Here is a 22,277-nt window from a genome sequence, read left to right on the forward strand (position 1 = left end):
AATGATTTCTAACTGAGTTATGATGTAAGCCAGCTTTAGCTCTTGTCGAACCACGTTGTTTTGTTGACATCTGCCTCCTGACCAACTATCTTATCTTTATTTTGGGTTGATGGTCTTAAAGGTCTCTTCCAACAGTGTGATTCTGTGTGATTTTGTGTGATTTTGTGATTCTGTAATTCTGTGTGATTCAGTGACTATGATTCTGTGTGATTGTGTGATTCTGTGACTCTGTGATCCAGTGATTTTGTGAATCTGTGATTTTGTGATTCTGTGTGATTCTGTAATTCTGTGTGATTCAGTGACTATGATCCTGTGATTCTGTGTGATTCTGTGTGATTGTGTGATTCTGTGGTTCTGTGATTTTGTGATCCTGTGATTTTGCGATTCTCTGTGATTGTGTGATTCCGTGATTGTGTGATTCTGTATGATTCTGTGATTCTGCAATTCTGTGTGATCCTGTGATCCTGCAATTCTGTGTGATCCTGTGATCCTGTAATTCTGTGGGATTCTGTGATTCTGTGATTCTGTGGGATTCTGTGATCCTGTAATTCTGTGTGATCCTGTGATTCTGTGATCCTGTGGTTCTGAGGTTCTGTTATTCTGTGGAAGGCAGAATGTTGGGACTTGGAGCTCTCAGGCAGCCCAAAGCACATCAATGCCCCCAAACCCATCCTCATTCTCATGATAAAAGAAAGGAGGATTATTTTTCATGAGGAGATTCATCACAACCCATGCGGGTTGCTTTTGAAACTTCCAACATTTGCATTTTTTAATAGTTCTGGGCTGCAGGTAACTGATCCATGAAAGAAGAGGTGGAGCAAATCCTTTTCCTACAAAATCCACAGAAAATCCTCGCGAGGCTCCTCTGCAAAGGGCAAACCTGGGGGCTCCAGGAGCATCCAGGGGTCTGCATCTCACAGGAGCCTTTGCCACACGTGAGGAGCTCTCTGTGCAGCAAGGAAACGTTCAGTAAAGTCACATTATATGTATTTTACGTGTCGTGGTTTGTTAAAAGCACCCAGAGTGGTTTTTGCAGGGTTTTTGGCCTGTGCTTCTGAAGCCAGAAGCGGATTCCTCCCACGGCTGCAATCACCCAGCTCCTGACAGTTTATTTGTGTCCATCCATCGCTCCTGGCAGGTGCCAGGATGAGCAGCCCCACACCCAGTGCAGTGCGGAAACAAAAATAAAGTATTTTATGCTTTATTTTTATATATAAATACATTTTTATATAGGCATATTAAAATAGATAAATTATAGATATATATTAAATATATTTTAAATATATAAAAATATAAATAATATATATAAATAATATATTAAAATATATAAAAATATAAAATATAATATATAGACACAAATATATAATATATATAAAAATAAATAAATGTTTAATGATATGTATAATTAAACAGCTCTAAATCATAAATATATATATGTTTAATTATATATTTAACATATAAAAAGATATATAAAAATAAATATATGTTTAATTATATATTTAACATATAAAAAGATATATATAAATTAAATGTATATATCAATTTTATATTTCTATAAAGATACCTAAATAAATAAATCTATTTTTAAACAAAATATCTGAGTGATTGCCGGTAATCTCCTGCATCTGGAGTCTTCTGGGACTCCACAGACGTCTCTCCAGGGTGGGATTTTTTCCGTGTGTGTGAAAGTGAGAGGAGGGAGGGGCAGGTTGTGCTCTGTCCCAGCTCTGTCCCACGAGGGAACGGCCCCAAACCCACGGAGGGTGGGTTCAGCTTGGAGCTTTGAACACCCCGGCGTGGTGGGAGCCGTCCCTGCCCTTGCCTGGCTTGGAGCTGGATGGTCTCTGAAGCCCTGTGCAATCCGGGCCATTCCATGCAGGAGTAAATTCATTTAATAAATAATAATTTTATAAATTAATTTTTATTCATTTCCTTTAAAGCAGCAGGTCACTGCCGCCAGGATGAACTTCAGAGTCAAAATTGCTGCCCAGGTCCATTTGAGAGCAGATCCCAGCTGTAAAAATCAGGGATCTGGAGAGAACTACACAAATTCTTTTATAAGCTAATTATAAACTTATTTATGAATGAAATTCATTTATAAATCCATTAATTCCTGTAACCCCTCTCATCAAGGTGCCCCGTTTGGGGAGGGGGGCAGCACGAGGCTTAGCACTCCCTGTTATCCCTCAAAAAAACCCCCCAAAATCTGGAGGAAAAGCAGAGCTCCCACCCCGGCTGGGAATGGGGATGGCAAAGGCAGGGATTGCACAGGGAGAGCAGAGACCTGAACCGAGCACACCCCCAAAAATCCTGAATTATTTCACTAAAAGCTTGCATCCCCTCCTTCCCCACGCACACGTACAGCAAGGCTCAGTAACCCCTACCAGAGACTACAACACGAAATTAATTAGCTGTTTAATTACTTATCGTTTTAGGAGCGAAATCACCGCCGGGTCCCCCACAAACACTCAGATTTCACCGTGCCAGAGCCCACGCCCCCGAGCCACAGCCGCCTCCAGAATTAATCAGGACAAATCCAGAGCCCCTCCAAGGAAGTTTCTCCCACTGGAACTTCACCCTGGATCACCCATCCCACAATTCAGTCAGGAAAACTTCCCCAAGGCAGTGACAGTGACAAGGAAATTCTGCAGGAAAAAAGGGAGTGATGCAAAATGAGCTCAAAAGTAAGGAAAAAATAAAGATTGAGCAGAGGTGGGAGAACCTCTGCTCTTCCAGAAAAGCTGATGGAAAATGCAGGAGGACACTCGGATAATCCCTCCTTGCTGCAGTGAGTCTGTGCCTCGGCCAAACAAATTATGATCCTGATCCTCATTTGGCTTTTTTTTTTTTTTTAAATTTTTTTTAATTTTTTATTTTTTTATTTGCAAACTTGGTTAAAATGTAGAAATATATTGATATATGAGCAATGCTGGCAGCACTGATTCACAGCTTTTGAAATCCAGGACAAAGTTTCATTGCAGTGTGTGTGGAAGGGAGAATTCCTCACTTGTCCCTCTCGGGGAAAAGGCAGGATTGGGACACGGAGAGGAGTTTTTAAAACAGCAAATATTAGGGAATGCAGCATAAATATCTGTGAGAGCAGCTCAGTTATGGCCTGAATGCAGAGACAGCCCCAACTGCCCAGCCCAAGGACAAGATTCCCTCAGGGGGCCCCAGTCCCAGCTGGGAATTCCTCAGGAATTCCAGGCAGCAATCCACAGGTTCTCTGTGGAATCCCGGATACAGGATTCTCTGTAAAAGTCCACCTCTGACTTTTACAGCTCTCCACCTCCTTTATTCTCTTCTTGAAATGCTCTCCCAAGCAATTGGTCTCCTCCAATCCGCTCTGTGCTCCAGCTTTCCTCCCAAAATCCTGGAATTCCCCAGCTTTCACTCCCCTGTGGGAGCTCATTTCCACACTGAGGTCTTGGAATCCCCCCAGGATAAGACCAATTTTCAGGCTGTCCCGGACCCGCTTTGAGCAGCAGTTTCAGGTGTCAAATTGGTTAAATTTAACACACCGGGTGCACAAATGTTTGGTTAAATAAGTGTACAGGGCACGGAACAGCGAGGCGCTCTGGGCGATTCAGCTGATGGAAATAACTTCCAGTTCGTGCAGGAGCCACCACACAGAGCACAGGAAGTCACCAAAATGCCCATATTCCTGTTTTTAAGAACATTTTCAGTCTTCCTCAAGATTTTTTTTACATTAAAGCTATATATTTCCTATAGAAATAACTGATTTTTTTTTTTTTCCCCTTTTAAAACCGATTTATTCTTTCCCCAAAGGCAGGACTGGAGCGCAGCACGTCAGCCCTGAGAGCGTCCACTGGACGCACCAATACTTCCACGGTTTCCTTGCTTGTTCGCACTTGGCCGGATCAATAAGCAATTTCCCCCACGTGTGGGATATCCAGGAGCTGTGGCAGCCGGCAGATGGTTTATTCCAGCTGCAATCCGCTTCGGCGTTTGACAGCAACAACAACAAAAAATAACAACGGGCAGAATAAACAGAAGGAGTTTTCTCTGTTGACCAAGAAAACGTTCTTTGCTTAATTCCCCTTGTGCAGCAAGAGACCCACCAGCAACACCAGTAAGAGGCAGGGGAGAGATTAGAGATGAGGCCAGCCAGAATTCCATGCAGAGAATTCCATGCTGGTGCTCCCCTTGCGTGGAGTGCTCCTCATTCCAGCTCAGCCCCCTGCCAGCTGACCCAGCCAGAGGAGAAATGTGATTTTTTACGTGTTCGCAGTGGAATAGACACCACAGGGAACCCCGAGTACAAGTGGCACCCGGAGTTTTTGCTGGTTTTCCCCATGCAGCAGATCCAGGAGGGAGAGACGGCCCTGCCCTCAGCAGGAGCTTGGAATGGGAGGATCCTTAAAGCCCTTCCAAGCCAAATAATTCCATGATCCCATAATCCAACCTTACCAAAAACCCAACCCTTACCCCACGTCCTGGAAGTTCCCAGTTTTCAAGCAAATCCCAAAGCATCCTAAAAAACAAATTCAACTTCCTGCTGAAGCTCCTGAAACACTCATGGGAACATTCATGTTAATTTTTTTTAAAAAAATAATCCATATAAACATTGGGTTTCCTTTGAGATTGTCTTGAAGTCTTTTCATGAAGCACTAAGGAAAATGAGGTTTGGGGAAGGGAAGAGAAGGGAAGGGAAGGGAAGGGAAGGGAAGGGAAGGGAAGGGAAGGGAAGGGAAGGGAAGGGAAGGGAAGGGAAGGGAAGGGAAGGGAAGGGAAGAGAAGGGAAGGGAAGGGAAGGGAACTCTTAGAGGAACAATGCCGCTTCCCAATTTTATGCTTTTCCTCTTTAAGCACAAGTGTAGAACTCACAATTCTTGCTGGAAATGACAAGAAAACCCTCAAGTTCCCTCGTAGGTTTGAAAGCAAAGGTGAGGCCTCAGTTGGAAGCACAGACAGAGTTGGGAAGGGAATTTCCTCTCCATTTCTGGACAACACGAGGGATTTTTCGGAAAACCCAGGATCAGCTGCTTCCAACGGCCTGGGGCAAGCTGCATTCCTTGGTTTATCCCTTTGCCTGTCGCTGAGTTCTTGACTGGACTGATCCCAACACCCTGACCAACACGGTATCAGGCTGTGTTCTGACTCTGTCAATGTTTTCTTTTTGTTTGTTCATTTTTTGTGCTACTGCATTTTTATTTTAATTTTCCCAGTAAAGATCTCTTCTTCCCATTCCCATCTCTTTGCCTGGGAGCCCCTTAATTTCAAAATTACAATAATTCAGAGGGTTGGGGTTTAAATCCTCCATTCCACGGGAGGCTCCTGCCTTCCTTAGCAGACACACGTCCTTCCAAACCGAGACAGCTGGAAAGGACCCAGCGGGATTTTTGAGTCTGACTCCTGGCCCTGCACGGACGCCAGAACAATCCCACCCTGGGCCTGGCTTTTTCACCTTGCAGGAGCTCCACAACCACCAGGCCAGCGCCATTCCCTGCCGGATTCCCTGCCCGCTCAGGGATGTTCTGTGGCTGCCCCGTGAGGGGATCACACAGAGCTCAGCGCCACGGGCCTGGTGAAATGGGTCACACCCTCCCCGCCAGCGTCAGAAAGAGCTTCTCAAGGTCTTCCTGCAGCTCTGGAATGGAGGATGGCCCACCCCAGTTTTCATTTCTAGGCTTCGTTTCCATAAATATTGCCCGTGTCCCATTTCTGCCCTCGCACGCGTACAAAAATCTAGAATTTTGTGGTGAGCCTGCTCTAAAGCAGCTCCAGTGAAGGAGGAGAGTGTGACCCTCCTGAATTCCTCATTCCCAGATGGCCTGGATGAGATTACACTCCAGAGGACCAAGCTTTCTGGTAAATTTTGCACAAAGTGGATTCCAAAATGGGAATCAGACTGGAAGCACTGTTTATAAGAAAAAAAACCCCAAACCAAACCAAAAAAACCCCCAGTTTAAACTTGGTAAAACCTGATTCTGATGTGTGCTTTGAGGCCATTACAAAGTTTATTGGCTCCAAGGGGACTCTCTACATGAGGAAGAAGATTATAAAACTCAAATTTTTAGGCCAAAGGTCGTCTGGTTAATGGCACAAGTGGAAAAATCTGTGGAAAGACACAGAACCCTTCCAGCCTGGTGACCTTGAAAGGAAAGGAGAGATCCTGCAGATGGGAGAGCTCAGAGACCCCTCCAGGGCCTGAAGGGGCTCCAGGAGAGCTGGAGAGGGACTGGGGACAAGGGATGGAGGGACAGGACACAGGGAGTGGCTGCAAGCTGGGAAAGGGGAGATTTAAATGGGAAATTGGGAAGGAATTCCTGTCTGTGAGAGCAGAGGGGCTGGGATGGAATTCCCAGAGGAGCTGTGGTTGCCCCTGGATCCCTGGCAGTGCCCAAGGCCGGGCTGGAGAAGCCTGGGACAGCGGGAGCTGCCCATGGATTGTGTCACACTGGACCAACCTTTGAGAACCTTCCAACCCAAACCATTCCAGGCCAGAGAATGGATCCTGAGCCCAGGACACGGGGACACAAAGCCAGGCTCTGCGGCTGCCCAGCTCACTGGAGCAGCGACATTCCAAAGTGTGAAGCAGCCTCTGGAACAGGGGCTGAGACTCAGCAGAGCCTCTGCGCTCCACCCTCGGATAAATACAAACAACTGGTGCGGAAAGCGAAAATAGGAGGAAAACAATGATCAGATCTTTTATGAATAAAGCGATTTTTTTCCTTGAAAATTTAAGATTGCCTCGCAAAACACGAAGGGGAAAATATCACTTCAAAGTGCCTTTGGAAAAGATAAAAAAAGGACAGCACCAGAGCAGCAGCCTTTGCAAGGATCCTTCTGAAGAGAAACCTGACAAGTTCAAGGACCCTCCCTGAAGAAATCAGCTGAGGCTCAGAGGAGGGGAAAAAACACCTGACAATTAAAGAGGGTGGGATGGAGGGGAGAAAAGCTTCAGATAAAGCATGAGATGGGTGAGGGGATGGGAGTACATTAAATAAAAAGACGAGAATTGCCTACTGGCAGGGGGACAGGTGGCTCGGAGAGCTCCGTTTGATGTTCCTGCCGCTGTCTGCTTCCAAGCTGAGGATGAAATAGTCCCAAGCAAAGGCTTTCCAAGGGAAACAAAACAATCCTTACATCCACATAATCAGCAATCAGCACGAGGAGAGGGGACAGAAAATGCCCACCTGGAAGAAGGGAAATACTGCCGAGCTCTGAAACAAAGGTGGAGCTGATGCCCAGGGACACCACGGCATGAGCAGGGCTCCCAGTGGGATCCCAGCGCACCAGCAGTGATCCAGGAAAGGAAAACAGGGAGAAAAGAGGATTTTATTGTTGCTATTCCTCTTTTTGAAAGGTTTGTAAAGACTCTGGAATTCACAGGATAAGTGGTGGACGTTATCTGGGAGCAGCACCCCCTTCCTCTGGAGCTCAGCCACTCACAGCTTGGAATTCCGGGATAACTCCTTCACCTGCATCATTTCTTCTGCTGAAGGAAACACTCCCTAGGGTTTGTTCCACCTGGGACACGAGTGATGGCTTTGCAGCGGCTCCAGGTTCTCCCATTCCCGGTTCCTCCCCTGTGGAAATCCAGGCTCCTACACTCCCCTCCAGATTTATGAGCCCTGCCGTGGTTTTGTGCAAAGAGCCGTAAGATACCCACGGGTTTCAGCGCGGTTTGCACCAGCGTGGGGCTCTGACAGCCCAGGCCGCCGCTCCCACCCCTCACCTCCAGGATCAAGGAAATCTCCTTGGTTTGAAGGTGCTCCAAGGAGTAACTTTACAACTCGTAGTAAGGCAAGCCTGCGCTCACGTACAGGCATCCCCTCGTGGTTGTTCTGACCTCAGGGTGACTCAAACCACATCACTCCCGTGTTTGGAGGGTGTGGAATGACACAAAACATCCCAAACGAGAGCTTTCTGAACTTCCAGCTTCCAGGCTGGGGCTGGCCAAGATGTCACCGTGAAACACAAAGAAATCACACGCAGACAAGAGATTTCTGCAGAGGTTCTTCTGATCCAGCTTCCAGCTGTAAGGGCGGAGAGAAGAGAGCCCTTTGTTTATTCTTTTACTTTTATACATTTGTGGGTCTAGCAGAAGATTGGCTTTTTGGGGTTTCCACCCCTCAGCCTCAGTGGCCAGACGAATTGTCAGTTACAATTGTTTTCAGGTTAGAAATATGCAAACAAAGGACAAAGAATGAAAACAAAGGATTTGTTTATGTTACATCTGTGGGAAAGGTAGAAAAACTGCTCTAATATTCTACAGTAACTAAAAGATCTGACTCCATTTATGAAAATCAAAAGGCTAATAAAGAAACTCAGAAAAACCAGGGTAACAGCCCAGAGGCGCCAACAATCCCCAATTTCCATCTCGGCACCCACTGGGGACAGCTCCAGCCCGTGTTTTGTTCCCTGGATGGTTCATCCTGATGCCCCTGGAGGAGGGAGGAGTTTCTGTCGAGTTCCCCCTCCTTTTCTGAGGGCTTCATTTGCCTTCCGACTGCAGCTGGTGCCAGGCGGTTTGTAAACAGCTCTCCAGAATTAATAAAAAATTAATACTTGCTGTAAGAAATGATCAGAAATCACATGTGACCTCTTATTTATGTGCTTATCCTGCTTTAAAATTCATCAATGTTTAACCAGCACTTCTTAAACCACTTACAAAATGTACACACAGCCACTAATTAATTGCTGCCGTTAAGTTTGAATTGAGGGCAGCCCCTACCTTGTCTTACCTGGCCACCAGGTCAGGATGAAAAATAACGGCCAGGGGTGGACTGTAAAACCCATAAAATTAAAAAACAAAAACAAAAAAAACCCCCAAAAAACCCCAAAAAACCAAACCAAACCAACCAACAAACAAACAAAACCAAAACACAAAACAAAACAACACAACAACAACAAAACCTCCAAAAAAAACCCCAAAAACCTCCAAAACAAAACAAAACAAACTCCCAAAACAATAACAACAACAACAAAACACACAAAAAAACCCCCAACAAAAAAACCCCAACAAAACAAACAAAACCAAACCAACAAACAAAAAGAGGCAGGGGAAAGCTTATGGGGTTTGTATGGTTTTTGTTTGTCATTTATTTTATCTCCTTTTCCCTGAATTCAGCTCTACGCTGCTAATTTGGGTTATTACCTGATAAATACTTAAAACAGTGATCACGGAATAATTAAATCACTCAAAGGCTTTTCCTTTTTTTTAAATTTTAAAGATTAAACCTGTCCTGCCATCCACCCCCTTGGTGCAGGAGAGATTTAACAATTGCTGGGAATGAAGAGAAATCCCTTCTATTTTTTTTTTTTTTTTTTTTTTTTTTTTTTACCTGACACATCTTCTAAGGGAATAATATTTTTTCCCCCTTTTGGATCTTTTTTTTTCTCCTTAATGGTGATTTAACCAGCTGTTCTAGCTCAAACTAAAAGACAGACTTCAGGAGAGGATTTATTTTATAGTAATGTTCTGTCTCTGAAGGATCCATCCCCAGGTGGCACCAGGAGAAGTAATTTTATCCACTGCTGGGAGGAAGGGGACGGAGAGAACTCAGCACATCCAGCTCCCTCTTTAGCAGCCCTGGCTAAAAGAGTTACGGATTTATTTGAAGTGAAAAAAGCATTTCCTAGTCAGAAATCATCCACAGGAAACATCCGGCCATGGGAACGCTCCAGGGATGCGCCTGGTTGGGTTTTCCCAGGCACAAACACCTTCGAATTTCCAGGTCTGAGTTTTAATGGGGATTTCAAAAGCTCGGGATGTTTCCAGAAAAAGAGATGTTCTAAAAACCAGGCGTTCACCAAACCTGTCCTTTGGTTGGCCTGCAGAGACAAGGAATCCCCTCAATTCTCTGACTCAACTTCACCTTCAGCGCTTTCTCATCCCAAATTAAAGCAGGAAATAAAACTTGAACAACTGCTGGACTCCTCGTGGATCTTTAGTGAACTCCCCGTAACCAGGAATTTGTTAATTCTTCAGGGCAGGACAGGCCTGGGGTCTTTGACAAATGCCTTCATTTTTCCCTCACTCAACTGCCAAAATCCTGAATTTACAGGAGCTCTTGAATTTACTTATTCCAGAATAACCCAGATCCTTCCAGAACTCTTTTTTTTTTTTTTTTTTTTTTTAAATGGATATGGAGTTAAATAATCATCATTACATCCCCACTGGAGCAGGAGACTAAATGCAAAACTACAAAATTCCATGCCGGTGAGGCCAAAACTTCCCCACATTTGGAGCCTGGGTGGTGAAGAAGTCTTTTCTTCAGGCTGTTTTTGGACAGCTGATATTTAATAGTGTGTTAAATTGCTCTGAATAAGAAAGAAAACTACTTCCAGAACTCCCAGCAATCTGAGGATGTACTAACATGATACTGAGCTTGGTTTGCAGTGATTTTTGCATGCACGAGGCTTTTGGTGGCTTCCAGACTAGTGGGAATGTGGATTGCACCACTTTAAATGGTATTTAAATGGTATTTAGCGTAAAATGGCATTTCAGAGCATGGAAAAACATCCATATCTTTAATGCTATCACCTCAAGATTATGGCCAGTGTTCCACGGAGAGAAAGGTGGAGATGTCACGGGCTCACAAAAGGTTCCTGCTTTTGTCTAAGCTGGAAGAACAAATCCATGAAGGGAAAACCTGGAACTGCTCCCACAGGGAGCAAGGCAGGACCGAGTCACGGACTGAGCCAAAACAGGATGAGAGGAGCAGGAGAAGTAGAGCCAAGCTGGGAATTCCGTATCAGCAGCAGGGATAAATATCAGTTTTCCTGGAATGATGCCATAAAAGTGGGATTTCGTTGAGGGGCAGGAACGGGGCTGTTTCCATGTGCGAATCTCCACGTGGGTTTGTGGCCACAGGGCTGGGGAACACTCACAGCGCTCCCGAGCCACGAATTAAACCCCAGCTTCGTCCTCCTTCCGCTGGAGAAAGGAATGATTTTAGCAGCCGGGCAAGTTATTTCGTGCTGTGGAGGTTATTAACCTTTGGAACAAATTATCAGGGAAGTGGAGTTTGCTCTGCGAGTCCTCAGGTGACTCTCTGGAGGCACCTTTTAGTGCAGAGAAATTACTGGGGCTGGAAACAGCGAAATTCGTCAAGTTGGGTGGCAAAGCAGGTGGGGAAGTCTGCCCCACTTCCATTCTTTATGTAGAATTAAAAAATCCTGGAATGGTTTGGGTCAGGAAGGACTTTAAAGCCCAGCCGGTGCCACTGCCCTGCCATGGGCAGGGACACCTTCACTGCACCGATCCGTTTATGAGACTCAGGGCAAAATATCAGGGAAATGTGAATTCTTTTTCCTCATCGCCTCCATGGAAAATTTATTGAGGCAACATTAATTCCAGTCCCTCACCTTCTACAGCAAAACAACGGCGTCCAGACCTCACTCTCGAAAACTAATAGAATAAATTTGGGAGCTAATCATAAATAGAGAGAGGTTAATCAATTCCTCAGATTGTCAAGGAATTTATACACAGTGGGACCCTTAATACATTCAACAAAGCAACAGCACCGAAGGAAATACCCATAGATCTTGTTTTCAAATAAAAACTACTCATAATTCAAAATCGCCAGTGGGCTCCTTCCTTTCCTGATTTGCACCATTTGTGTTCCCACTGCAGAGAAACCACGCGCCGCCTTCATTTGCCTTCACAAGTGACATTGATGTGGCTTTTAAAGCCAGCAGCCTAATGTGTGATTTAGAGGCTCTGAGAAAGAAAATTATAACTCTGGGGGAAGAAATGGCTGCGAAATTTCCATTGAAATCGTTCGATTTCACTCCGGGGACGAGCAGCACCTGAGTGGCTTTAAGTCAGTCTCCGTTGCATTTGAATATAGGCTAGAGTTTTAAAAGCACTAAACAGCCTTGTGCTAATGCCTCCCCAAGACAAAGCAGAGCTCTCCAGACTGGCTTTTATGGCAGGAACAAAACAGGCGCGGCTGGAGGCCCCAGAAGATGCTTTTCCCTTTCATGCTGCAGCAGCAGCCAAACCCCGACCCCGCTCCAGAGCCCCCCCAGAGGCAGCAGAGAAAGGCAGGGCACCCCGGTAAGTGGAGGGGAGGGCAGGGACAGCGAGGCAGGAGGGATTTTCAAGGCTTCAAGGACTGGTTTCTAGTGAAAGTCAACGTGACTTTGCTTTGCTTTGCTTTCCTCTTTTGAAGCGCAGCAGTTTGCCGCGCAGAGACCTTTGCCTGCTCACAATAAATTACGGCGGAGTTTACAACAGTGCTCAGGTCCTGCGGCCTCATCCCCGATCCTCCTGCTTGCCAAACTCCCAGCAAGGAGGGACATCCTCCAGTATTGGAATGAAGGGTTCTGTTTCCTGTGGAGAAGCTTTATCCAACATGAGGAAATGGCCTCAGGTTGCACCAAGGGAAGGTGAGGTTGGGTATTGTGGGAAATTTCTCCCCCAAAAGGGTCTTCAGGCATGGAAAAAGGTGAGTGGTGGACTGTCACCGAGACACACAAAGCAATCACACGCAGACAAGAGATTTTCGCAGAGGTTCTTCCGATCCAGCTCCCAGCTGAAAGAGCGGAGAGAAGAGAGCCCCTTTGTTCATTCTTTTACTTTTTATACATTTGTGGGTCTAGCAGAAGATTGGTTTTTTGGGGTTTCCACCCCTCAGCCTCAGTGGCCAGACGAATTGTCAGTTACAATTGTTTTCAGGTTAGAAATACGCAAACAAAAGACAGAGAATGAAAAACAAAGGATTTGTTTATATTACTTCTGTGGGAAAGGTAGAAAAACTGCTTTATTATTCTACAGTAACTAAAAGATCTGACTCCATTTATGAAAATCAAAAGGCTAATAAAGAAACTCAGAAAAACCAGGGTAACAGTGGACTCTGCATCCCCAGTGGGATTCAAAATCCGTGTGGATGTGGCACTTGAGGGTGTGATCGCTGGTGGCCTTGGCAGTGGACTTGATGATTTTAGAGAGTTTTTCCAACCTAAGCAATTCCATTTCAATTTCCAGCCCTTTTGATTCCACAGTTGTGCACATCCTTGGATCCTGCAGAGCCCTGGGTTGTGCCGATCAGCAGCACACTTCCCAGCACTCCAGAGCTCAGGGAACTGGTGTGCTTTCCTTGGATAATTGGAAGAGGAAGTAGGATCCAGAGCAGCAGATCAAGCCCTGGCCTGAGGTTCTGCTGCAAATTAGAGCCGTAAACAGCTGCAGACCCACATTAGAGGGGAGCAGAACCCAACTGCCCAGTGGGATCGTGTATAATGCCAGCTGAGGCATGTTCCCGTTCCCATTCCCATCCTTCCTGCCTCATTCCCACATGCTCCCCACAGAGCTGCTCTGAAGCTGGGGAAGATCAGGAGGGGAGCAGGGAGATGGGCACAAAGTCTTGGTGAGCCTCAGTGTTTGCAGCATTTTCTTTTCCATCCCCTGAACTGCGGCTGGGGTTTGTTTCCAGAGCGGGTGTGATCCCACCAGGTTGTTCTGCCTTTTTCCAGCACAGCAAAGCTGGACCTGCCCAGGTGATGTAAACTGCCTTTAATGGCTTTGAACTGAAGCGTTGGATGGGATATTAGAAAGAAATTCCTGGCTGTGAGGGTGGGGAGGGGCTGGGATGGAATTCCCAAAGGAGCTGTGGCTGCTCCTGGATCCCTGGAAGAGTCCAAGGCCAGGCTGGACAGGGCTTGGGGCACCCTGGGACAGTGGGAGGTGTCTCTGCCCATGGGATGGGATTTACGATCCCTTCCAACCCAAACCATTCCATGACTCCATGGCAGCAACAGAGGAGAACGATGTCCAGAACACCAAGGCTTCTCCTTCCACAAAATCTCGGATGAGGCAGGGTAGATGGAGGAAAAATGATGACTAAAATATGTCAGTGTTTATTCAGTGTCCTGTCAGTGTGTACATGGAACCTCTGCCCTGACCTCCGGAGCTCCTGACCTCCCGTCCCACTAAATTAAAGGGATAATGATGAAAAGCACTTCTCTCCCTGTCCCGTAATGCGAGAAGTGCCTGGCAATTAAGCAGCCTTTGAGGATGACACTGCTGATTATTTCAGGACAATCAAGTGACGGCAGAGAAACGGGGTTGGAATGGGAAGAGCAGTGTCAGAGGCGCAGTTAAACAATGGCTGGTTTGCCCGTCATTCCCACCAATTATTGCAGGAGGGGGAGAAGGAAAAACTATTTATAACCTGTCAGTCTCCAGAAACCACAATTATGATGATTTAATTAACACATGGAGAAGCTTTAGGCAATCACATCGTTCTAAATTTAAGAAGCAGCACATTTCAGGCCCAGGATGATTTAGAACATTAACAAATGCTGGTTGAACGGGGGCAGGAATTTGATGGCCTTGTTGGTTCCTTTTAAAGCATCCATCACAGCCCAGAGATGATCCAAATGGCTGTGGCAGTGAAGGATGAGAGCGCGGAGGAATCAGCGGGGCTTTCAGAGGCCAGCACACAGAAGGAGAAGCTGATTTTTTTAATGAGGACGGACTGAAAATGAGCAAAACCGCACAACTCAAGTCTCTTCATCAAAGACACCCTCAGTGCGTTGGAAAAGCCTGGAAAAAATGGGGTTTGGGTGGATGAGAGTGCAAGGCACGGAGTGTGAGCCTGACATTCCCCATGGACACCTTGGAGCTCGCACTCAGCGCCAAACGGGTCCTTCCTTGGATGCCAGACCTTGGGCTGAACTGTGCCAGCCCTGGGCTGAGAGCTGGAGCATCCAAAACCAGGATACTCCCAAAGGATTCCCAAATCCCAGGCTGCCCCACTCCCTGGGCAGCTCCTCCGAGGAAATCACACTTCTGATCTCATTTCCTCTTTCTGGCTCAGAGTATTTGCTGTGTCCTGTTCTCCCAGGCACAAAAATGACTCCTTTGGTGTTTCCAAACAGTGATTAAACCCAGGAGTTGTCAGCTGCTGCCCAAACACAAATAATTCCTTCCTTCTTTCACCATCTATTGCTTTTTAATTGGATTAACGCCCAAGCAGCATAAAGGAAAATCCAATTTCTTCCATATTTCACCATCAATTGCTTCCCGATTGGATCAACACCCAAGTAACATAAAGGAAAATCCAACTTTTTCCATAGTTCACCGTCAATTGCTTCCTGATTGGATCAACACCCAAGCGACATAAAGGAAAATCCAACTTTTTCCATATTTCCCTATCAATTGCTTCCTGACTGGATCAACACCCAAGCGACATAAAGGAAAATCCAACTTTTTCCATATTTCCCTATCAATTGCTTCCTGACTGGATCAACACCCAAGCGACATAAAGGAAAATCCAACCTCTTCCACATGAGAAGAAAAATCTTGCCCAGCGTTTACATGGGGAGAAATAAAAATGACAAAGAACCTCCTGCTCTATAAGTGCTTCTTTCATTCACTGCCTATCCAGTCTGGGAGATGGGGATCGCTTTTTCCCACCCCGTGTATTTATCCCAGGGGCAGCTGGAAGCTCTGGCCCCAAAGATTTGTACCCCAGAGCAATTCCTGAGCTCCGCCTGCTGCCATGAAGGACGTGCCACATCCCCTCCACGTTTCGCAGCGAGTGACTTCACAGCCAGCTCGCTTCTCTCCTCACACAACCCTTCTGCAGCTGAAATGCTCAGGCAGGAAATATTCGGTGGTTTTATTTGATTAAAGGACTCGCAAATCTCGGGATAAAGTCAGGGATGAAATCAGTCTTCCCCGTGAACAAAATACACACCTGTGCAAGGACGCAGCATCAAAGGCCCCCTTGGATCACAGTCAGATTGATCACGTTGGTTTTCCCCACAGCCTAAACCCACAAATATAATTTTTCTTTTTTGTTATTGTGCATTTCAGGGGAAACTGAATAGAACTGTGTTGGTGAAAGAACAGGGGAAAAAAAAAAAAAACAAGGAACCTTCAGAGCAAAGAGATTTTGCTTAAGATCACCAAGTATGTGATGTAGGGACTAAAATTCAGGAGAATGCTCCTTATCTCATGCGTTTTGAGAACTTGAAGTACGAATGGAAAGAAAGCCCCACAAAGGATAGAAAGGAAAGCAGAGAAGCTCCAGCACCCTCACAAAGCGTTTTTGGAGGAAGCTGCCCACGGATGGAGACACGGCCCTGGACCACAGAGCTTTGAGGAGACTCTGCCTTGCCAGCACCCAAGAACTGCTCCTGTTCCAGCCCATTTTATTCAAATGGATCTAAAACCCCCCAAATAAATCTGTATTTGAGCCATGAGGCAAAGGGGGAGTTTTGCTGTAGCTGGACATGCACAGAAGGTGAGAAATCAGAGATAATCACCATTTTCTGTCCTTCCCTTCCTTCTCCTTCTTGGAATTCCCAACCCATTGCCCATGACAGCACCACAACTGATCCATCTGCCAGGAAGAGATTCCTATTTCCCCGTAAATGAAAAAGGCAAAGGCAAAACAAATCCTCCAGGCCAAGAAGCCAGCGCTGCCAACAGCCTCTCGTGTCATCCCTTCCCTGTGTGCTACAGCTTCAACAAAGCGGAATTCTGCAGCTTGAGACACAGCTGACAACTCCCTGGAAACCCCTCAGGATCGATCCACTCATCTTTTTGTGGAGGTGGGAAGATCCAGAGGTGACCTGAGCTCATTCTGCTGCATGGGGGGCAGAGGTGATAAAAGCTGAGCGGTGTCAGAGACGCTTCTGGCCGCGGCCCATCCGTGTTCAGGGCTGGAATATCCGCCTGGGAACGGCAGTCCCGGCGTGCTGGGAGTGCTGTGAACACGGATCACTCGGAATTTCTCATGTCACAGCGTTTACACCACGGGTAACAGGATGGAACGATGCACGCTTCCGAGTGCTGGCAGCTCCCACTGGGAGAGACTGAGAATTCCAATGGTACCAGGAGCATCTCCAGGGAAAGCTGGGGCCTGAACCACAATCCCAAGGGATTTGAGACCTGTAGACCTCTCCTGCCAGGGGCAGATGGTCCAAAGGAATATCCAGGAGCAGAGCAAACCATGGACACAGCCCTGGTTATTCCCAGCCTGCTCCGTGACTCTGCAGCCACTGGATTTCAGAGGAAATTCCCAACATCCAGGCTCAGGTCAGCTCTGTTACCCAGGAGGAGATTGTCAGGAACATTTCCAGCAGCAATACATTTCCTAATAAAATTGTTTGCCCCTCCCAGTGTGTGTCTTGTATTTTGTGCCTGTTCAGAATTAAAACCCACAATTGAAGAGATTCCTTCCCCAATTCCTTGAGTGTTGTCCCTGCTGGCCTGAGCTCCACTCTAATCTATTCCTTTCTCCTCCTTAAAACACTGGCAGCACATCACAGAGAGCAAGCTAAGGCAGGGGAAGGGGGGAGTGCAAGGAAAAGGGAGATGGAGAGGGGGAAAATGGCATCTGTCACGATTCCAGGAGTGCAGGAATCCCTCACAAGGAATGGGAATAACCAGCGTTCTCCTCTCGTCAGCACAGCAGCCTCTCCATTTGAGCATCCTCACTGGGCAGAACTTAAACCACGGGGGTTCTGGAAAGTGGCAACATTTGGGGAAGTGGGGAAAAAAGGTGAGGAGGAAGCAGAGGGAGGATGTTCCCAGCTGGGCATTGTGCCCAAGGCTGGGAATGCACAGGGCAGTTACAGAGCTCTGGCAATAACGAGCCGTCAGCTGCAGGACCTAACGGAGCAAATGCAGTGCCTGGAATCTGCTCAGGGAAGTTCCCGAGCTGAGGAGAATTTGGGAGAGATGGGTTCAGCTCCTTCCTTTGCCTCTGAGCTCTGCATTATCCCAGAGCAATCCACTTCCAAGGTCTCGGCAGCACCTGTATCCCAAGCCCAAACTCCCGATGAGCTCCTCTCTCAGCCAGGCGCCAGAGGAAGCACCGAGTAAGAGTTTCAGAAGTGTTCCACATCCTCCTGCATTTCCTTTCCAAATCTGCAGCCCTCAATTGCTGCAGGAGGCACAGCTGGCTCGGCTCCTCCGGAAACACGGCCAGTCAATTTTGGGAACGTCTTTGGGAGCTCTCACACTTCGCAAGTGCTGAGCCCAGGGAAATTTTGCCCCTGTGCATTTCTTGCTACGTCTCCGGCACAGCTCCCCTCAGCCTGGGGTTATATTTGCAATGCCAAGGGCAAAGAAAGGCTCGGAGCGGTGAGAACTGCCCCATCCCTGGAATGTCCAAGGCCGGGCTGGATGGGGATTGGAGCAACCCAGGGCTGTGGAAAGTGTCCCTGCCCATGGCACTGGGTGATCTTAAGGGCTCCTTCAGCCCAAACTGTGGCTGTTGGACACGAAAGAAAGACAAAAGACTCCAAGTATTTTTCAGAAGGCAAAGAGTGTAGAAGGTTTTATTGTCTAATTCTTACCACCTTTTATAAGGTGTTCCAATACAGACTTAACATGATAGGAACAGGAACGACACCTCTCTAATCCCGTTGATGAAACTAGAGAAACAGCAAAACACCGCCTGGAGAAGGATTGTTTTGGGAAAGGGGAGTTGTTTTGCCAAGATTTTGAGAAGAAGCCTTCTCGAGAACTTTTCCCTTGGGAAACAGCACTGCAAGCAGGCTAAAGTCTCTTAGACCAGAAGTATCAGGCCCACAGTCCAAACCATTTTATGACTCAATGATTTCTCAGATGTGCCAGCCCCTCCTGAGCTGTTCCTCCACGGGCAGAGCTCTGAGCAGCAGCTGTCACCTTCCCCTTCCCTGACTCCCCCCATACAAACCCAGGATGCTTTCCTTGGGCTGATTCACCCTCGGTTTACAGCCCAGCCCAAACTGAGGTTCCACAGTCACAGAGGGCTGGAAGCAGAGAGGGGAGAAGGAGCCAGAGCACAGAAGGGAGCAGAGAAGTTGAGTGAACCGTGCTCATTCTCCTGTGTCCCAGAAGAGGCACTGGAAAGAAACCCCCGGCGCTTTGGCCCTGCCTTGAGCACAAAGGGTTAATGAAGAGTTTCTGCTCCCATCTCATCACTCCTCACCTCCCAGTCCTGCTCCTTCCAAGGTCCCACCTCTGGGATAGCTCCCTTCCCATTCCCCCAAGCCCTGATGAACTCACACCTCAGCCACGGGGTCCTCACAAACCCCTCAGGCTGATGGCCAAAGGAAATGCAACCGCTGCTCTCAAAAGAATTTAAAAACTGTAAAATTCGGGCAGTCCTTGGGTGATTTCTCCCATCAGGTCACAACACCTTCTGAGCTCAGGCTGAGCCCCAGGGCACCCCTTTTAACGCTGAGTTACAGTACTGGAACCTCACCCTAAACCCTCTCTGGAGACGGAAATTATTCCGGTTTATCCTCTTTGCTTCTTTCTCCAAGCAGCACCACTGATGTTTAATAAATAAATAACAAACCCAGCACGTCAACATCTCCCTTCAAATTAGGCTCAGAAGCAGCTCTGCAGCAGCCCACCAAGCCTGCACACGTTTAATTCCTCTATCAATTTTTCTTCTTCCCATCGGGAAGAGGGGAAGGAGCAGAATTCCAGCTGAAGGTGGTTCCGTGTGCCTGATTTAAAACGCGTGAACACGAGCGGCAGCCCGGCCTGCCGTCGCTCCTGTGGAAAACGCAGCAGAGCCGTCCCTGTGTGTGAACAGGTGGCTGTTTATCCACGGGGTGCGGCCAGGCACGGGGAGGGAGAGGTGTTAAAAAGCGACCTCACAGCGCTCAGTTCACACAAAAAAGCTGCTCACCTGTCTGCCTGGTGTTTGTTTTGTCCCTGCCAGCCTGGGAAAGGGGACAGCAGTGACCTTCCAGGAGACAGGAACATTCTCCTTGTCCTCACAACACCTTCCCAGCGAGCCATTCCCAGATATTCTGTGAGTGCGATACGCGTGAAATGCAGAATACCGTAGCTGGCTTTGTGAAATCCCTTTTTGCAGCTTCCAGATCTCCAGCAAACGTACAAATAAATGGGAAAGCGAGAGGGAGGGAGATGCACCGAGCAAATCCCAGGCTGAGGGAGCAGCGCTCTAACTGGACTGCCAGAGCCAAAATCAGGAGCATCCAGTTATTTTAGCAAGCCCTGCCAAGAGACTAAATAGACGAGCACAGGCCAGGTGTCAGTGATTATAATCCCACTGCTGCCAAAGTTGCTCCCGTTTGCAGCCAGCCTGCCTTTGGCTCCCTCTCCCCAGCACAAGGAATAATTCCCGAAGCAGGGCCTGGGGAAAGCAGCCCCACAAAGCACAGCTGCACCTGCCCTGCTCCAGGGCAGCTCTCACCCGTGGGCCTCTGCCGAATGCACAAAACCTCATGGAATTTTAAAACAGCACCGTCCCTGGAGCTGCTGTGGAGAAAAGAACCTGTGGAAATACCACAGCACATTATTCCCAGGCCGGTTGTGCCGTGGAAAATGAGTGGTTTGTGGATGAGATGAGATGAGCTGGATGCTTCCACACCTGAAATGATCCCTGCGAAGGTACCAGCTCTGCTCACCTGACGTCAAAAACCACCCCAGCACCCACAGCAGTGTCTGATCTGGCGTCTCTTTCCTTTCCCAGCTCAAATGGAACGGATCCATCGCCCTTTCCCAAAAACCACACCGTTTTTGGACCCTCAGCTGCCCCCGGGCATGGGGGGGGTGAACACACGAAATCAGACAACGCTTTGGAAAATATTGCTACAAGAAGTAAAATCAATCAGCTGCCAAGCAAGGAGTCCTGGAGCCTGCCTGCCCTCACGCAGGTATCCAGGCACTCCCCTTCCCTCTTTTTTTGGGAGAAACCTCAGGCTGAGTGCAGGGAAGGAGCCAGGCAGCCCCAGGGGCCTGAGCTGCATCAAAATAATAGTTCACCTCCACAAAATAATAGTTCTCCACAAGTATGGGGAAAATTAGGAAATAAAGAGAGGTTCCATTTCCTATATATTTTTTTTTCACCAAACACAAACCCTTTCCACCGCTGAAGACTCTACAAGGGTTTTTCTTACCATTTTTAAGTGCTGTACAGTGAATATCTCTCCTTTTACAAGTGGAACCTTGTAGCTATGGAGACGCAGAATGTCAAATCCAAGCTGAAGACAGGATTTCAGTGGGGGCTTTGGGTTGCTACATGTGCCTTCAATGATCTGCTTTCCATCTCCTGAAGTCTTTATTATTCTCTATCATTTATTAGTCTCTAACAGTGCTCAAAGAGCCGCTGGATGTTCAACAACGACAGGAACACAGAGTGACCCATCTGACAGCGCTCTGGGGCGTCCTGCACGGTTTGATTTACACCCAGGGGCACCACAGACCCCCCCTGAGCCCTGCAAAGTTGTTGTCAGTTTAATTTAACCCAAAGGAAACCGTTCTGGTGCTGCCGCAGCGCCCGGAACCCGGGCGAGCTGGGGTCCCGCGGTGTTTAATGCTGTGCGTAACAACCACGGCCACCGGGGGGAATTCCACCCGGGAGGGCTCTTTTGATTGCCCTCTGTCATCCGAATTACCCAAATTCCAGCCTCCCAAACGTCATCCCTACCTTCTGCCACCCAAAATGCATCGGGCGCGGTGGTGTCGTTACCTGGACGCTCAGTTATCTGTCTGTTCAGCGCCATGGAGTAAATGAAACAACGTTTTAGTCAAGCTGATGAAACTTCAGCGGTGTTAAACCCGAGCGTGAAGGGGACTGAGCCTGCCAGGCCAGGTGAATGCTCTCTGTGACAGCCGGGGGAAATTCAAAAGAACTTGAACATCGCTCATTTTCTGCTTGTGCTGGTAGCAGTGAATAAACCAAACCGCACACCTTCATCCTGCGTTTCCCTGGAGCAGTGACAGGGATGTGCCAGGTGGTTCTCTGTTCTGAAGACAACACTGCTCCAGAGAGAGCAACCCCAAACCACCGCAGTTTTCTTCCTTCCCCTTAAGTCCACGGTCCAAAACCATCCAAAACCACCTGGGGATTTCAGGTGCCAAATATGAAACCTCTCAAAGGCGCCCCATTGTCAGAGAGTGAAAGCATTGGGTTTGGAACAATCCAGATCCCAGAACGGCAGATCCCACTCTGCTCATCTTCACCACACCTCCCACAGCACCGGGGTGCCAAAGCCAGGGCTCAGAATTCCCACAGCCAATCCCAACCTGCACAAAGGGGTGGGAATAAACTCCAAGAGGCACACCGAACACTCTCAGGTAGAACATCCACAGCCTAGGAAGCAAAGTCCACCTGGTGCCACATCACAAGCAGGATTAAGTGACCATGGAATTGTGCAAATCCTCCTTTGCCAGCTCTAAATAAGCAACAGCATTCCAGGCAAACCCATCCCCTGCATCCACAGCAGTGGAGTCATTGGCAGGAGAGCAACAAAAAAATTTGGAATTTCCTTGCAAAGCTGGACAGCAGAAGAGAAGCGCTGAGAGCTTTTCCTGATTGTGT

General features: G+C 47.6%; 1 protein-coding gene across 3 annotated transcripts in view; it reads right to left on the reverse strand.

Annotated features, from left to right (window-relative positions):
* Nucleotides 1-22,277, reverse strand: part of LRRTM4 (leucine rich repeat transmembrane neuronal 4) — a 207,683-nt gene that overhangs the window by 180,392 nt on the left and 5,014 nt on the right. The gene's annotated exons all lie outside the window — the stretch shown is intronic.

This window comes from Hirundo rustica, chromosome 28, assembly GCF_015227805.2.
Source record: "Hirundo rustica isolate bHirRus1 chromosome 28, bHirRus1.pri.v3, whole genome shotgun sequence".
NCBI lineage: Eukaryota > Metazoa > Chordata > Aves > Passeriformes > Hirundinidae > Hirundo > Hirundo rustica.